Source organism: Chlorocebus sabaeus, chromosome 20, assembly GCF_047675955.1.
Source record: "Chlorocebus sabaeus isolate Y175 chromosome 20, mChlSab1.0.hap1, whole genome shotgun sequence".
NCBI lineage: Eukaryota > Metazoa > Chordata > Mammalia > Primates > Cercopithecidae > Chlorocebus > Chlorocebus sabaeus.
In genome coordinates, this window is record NC_132923.1 from 134,515,320 (window position 1) to 134,518,561 (window position 3,242).

Below are 3,242 nucleotides of genomic sequence, written 5' to 3' on the forward strand. Positions count from 1 at the left end.
GCAATGGCAGAACCTCATGAGTCATCACAGGCACTGTGGGACCCAGGTGCCAGGGCTGGTTTTCCCTCGGCATGCTGAGCCAGGTGGCATTACCACCATATGCAGACCAGAGCACACTGAGGCTCAGGGCAACCTGGGACCTGCTGGAGCGTGTGGCTGATCCGGGCGGGAGGTCAGGTGAGGGCAGGGCATGTGTGAGAGCCAGACCTCAGGGGCCCAGTGGTCCCCAGGGCAGCGAGGGGCTCCTTCACACAGGTCCTACCCTTCAGTCACACACGGCGCCTGCCCGCAGCCACCTTCCCGTTACTCAGAGGGGCTGTAGCCTCCAGGCTCAGGCCAAGCCATCCCAGGAGCCCAGCCCCTTACCTCCTGCTCTCTGCCTCTGCACGGACGCCCCTTGCCCCCATCCTCACCCCTCCCCTTGGCAGCAGGACACAGCTGCACCCTCTGTCTAGGGCCACGGCCCCTTGGCCAGCCTTCCTGAGAGCAGGGTCTGCCCCACACTGGGCTCCCAGCACCGCCCTTGGCCCCCTCAGAGAGCCCCCACCGATCCCATTCTCCTGCTTAAGGGCTCGAAGGCACAGTCCAAGACCCTGCCAGGGACCCCTGCCAGTGTTCTGCCCTCCTCAGGCCGGAGGGCTGGCCTCCCCATCCTGGCATCCCCTTCCTCCTTGTTGGACTCCCAGTTACCCCTTCCCTATCAGGGGCTGGCTGCCTTTTCCACAGGCTGGCCAATGGCTGGCCTGGGCCCGGTGAGGTGCAGCTATGCCAGGCCCTGCCTCTGGCGGGACACAGGTCCCCAGGCCAGGTGCCCCTTGGTACTGTGTTTGGAGGGATGGCTCGCTCTTGGCTGGGGGCACTGCCCTGAGGACCCATGCTGTCACCCAGGCCTCAAGTGCTGCCCAGAGGCCCTTGCCACAGCCTCCTCGAAGCCCTTGCCCCTCTTGGGGCCCGGGGTCCCATTCCAGGAGTGAAACTGGGCTGGGCCAGCCACAGTGTGGGGGCCTGTGCAGCAGGCAGAGGGGAAGCACGGGGTGGGGCCAGGACTCCAAAAGGGAAGGGAGGAAGGGCAGGGACAGCCGCGGGCACTGGGTCCAGCCCTGCCTCAGGGCCATCCTCAGTGCAGCATCCGCCCTGGTCTGTGTTTGGGGGTGGAGGGGCAGCTGGCACTGGGGGAGACAGCACTGCCTCCACCCACCTACCCCTCCGAGGCCCTCAGAGCTGCTCCCGGGGGTCTTGGGTGACTTAGGCCCCTTCCTCTGACATCACGGGCCTGCTGGCGCCTGCTGGTGGGGGAGTGGGGTGGGCCTGGGCCCACATCCTGCTTGGCCAGTTACCCACAGGCCAAGTGACCAGCACAGCCACCCCAGGCCTAGCCATACACTGCACCACCTCGGCCTTCGCTGCGTCCCAGGCCCTGCCCATCCCCTGCCACAGCGTAGGAGCCCCAGGTGGCAAAGGCTCGGGCCCCTCTCTCCTCGAGGCAGGGCCCGGCCGGCTCCTCATAAGCCTGAGCCACACTTGGCTTCCCGAGCAGGCCCCTCCCGCCCCTGCCGTCATTTCTGGCAGGCCCTCTGCGTGAGCTCACGAGTTACATAAGGCATGTGAGCTATGTCTTGGGGGAATGAGCGACCCCTACACGGGGCTCTACATCCCCTCGCCTTCTCCAGCCACAGACCACCATAAGCTGAGGGAGGGCTGGGCGTGAGAGGTGACCCCGTGCTCCCCTGCCCGGGAAGGGGCTGCCCGGCCACCCTGAGAACAATGGTATGTGCAGAAGAGAAGGGACTGAAACTCTTTGAAGATGTTCCAGGATTTAGCACCCAGGGAGTGGCGGACAGAGACTCAGCTCCAGCAGCCTCCAGCATGGAGGAAGGAAAGGGTTCCCCAGGCTGCTCAGGAGAACGTTCATTGCTGTAGTGGGCAGTTGCCTCCCAACCAGGGACGGTCACCCCTTGCCCGGGGACAGTCACCCTCCTGGAATGGGGCTTCATTTCTCGGGGCTGGGAATCACCCTGGATCCTTCCCCACCCAGGGTGCTCTTGGGCCATCGGAGGGCTCCTGGGTCATTTTGGGCCTTCTGAGGGCTCCTGGGTCATTTTGGGCCATCTGAGGGTCCCTGAGCCCAATGACACTTCTGCCTAGGCTCGTGCGGCTGGAGGAAGCCGCCAGGCAAGGTCCCCTCCATGCCCTGGCGCAGCCTGGCCTGGGAGAGAGGAGGCCCCAGCCACGCTGAGAGCAAAGACAGGGCAGAGTTTCTCGGACGTGGCACCGGGCCAGGGAGCCCCTCGCAGCTGCAGGGGTTCTCCACGGACTCAGCCATCTGGGGAGAGCAGCCCAGAGCCTTCAGGCCTCCTGCCATATTCTGTGGCCTGGGACTTGGGGGGACCCATGAGGACACTGGGACACCGCTGAAGGGAGGTGCAGACAGTGTACTGGCGTTTCCGGGGACCGAGCCCAGAAGGAGCGGGACAGCCACCTCCTGGCCTGGAGGAAAATCCTGCTTCCTGGCAAGAAAACCACCCCTAGAGGAACAGGGTTGGGGTGCAGGAGGCTTTCCTCAGGCGACCGCCCCTTTCCTCCTCCAAAAGCAGGGCAGGAAAAGAGCATTCAGCCAGGCAGCGAAAACCCCAGCTCCGGTCCCTCCCGCCCCACCAGAGGCCGCCTGGAGGCACGGAGTTCCGGCCGGGATGAGGCCTGGGAAGCCCAGCGACGCACAGGCCACGGCTGCTTCCCCTCTGCGAGGAAGGAAAAGTCCCTGCAGAGCGGCCCTGGGCTAAGGCTGCGGTGCCCAAGCAGAGGAAGGGAGCATGCTTGCAGACGCCTCCTGCTGGGAGCCTGCCACACCCGCCACACCCTGCTCGGGGACAAAGCTCTCGGTGGCTGTGGCAGGGACACGCCGCGTGCGGGTGGCTGCAAGCCAGCAGCCCCGAGCGGCCCCTCCCGCTAGACTCCCAGCCTGGGCCCTCTGTCCTCTAGGCAACGAGAACATGTATGCCTTGCTTTTCAGAGACTCGGGTTCTTGGAACTTACACCCTCTTGGGTTTGCTATTTTTACCCACCCTGAGCCTTCCGGTCTCCATGGCGACGCCTCCAAACAGCAGATTCCAGGCGGCAATGACGTCATCTCTCCCTTTCCTGCCGCCCAGGCCTCGGAGGCACTGCTGCCTGGGGCCGGGGGTGGGGGTGGGGGGGCTGCAGGGCTTCCCTGGCCCCCTCCCATACCTGCCTCACGCTCCCCC

The 3,242-nt window shown here is 65.4% G+C and overlaps 1 pseudogene; it reads left to right on the forward strand.

Annotated features, from left to right (window-relative positions):
- Window positions 1–2,003: 2,003 nt before the first annotated feature.
- On the forward strand, window positions 2,004–2,950 carry LOC119619349 (uncharacterized; annotated as a pseudogene).
- The last annotated feature ends 292 nt before the right edge of the window (window positions 2,951–3,242 follow it).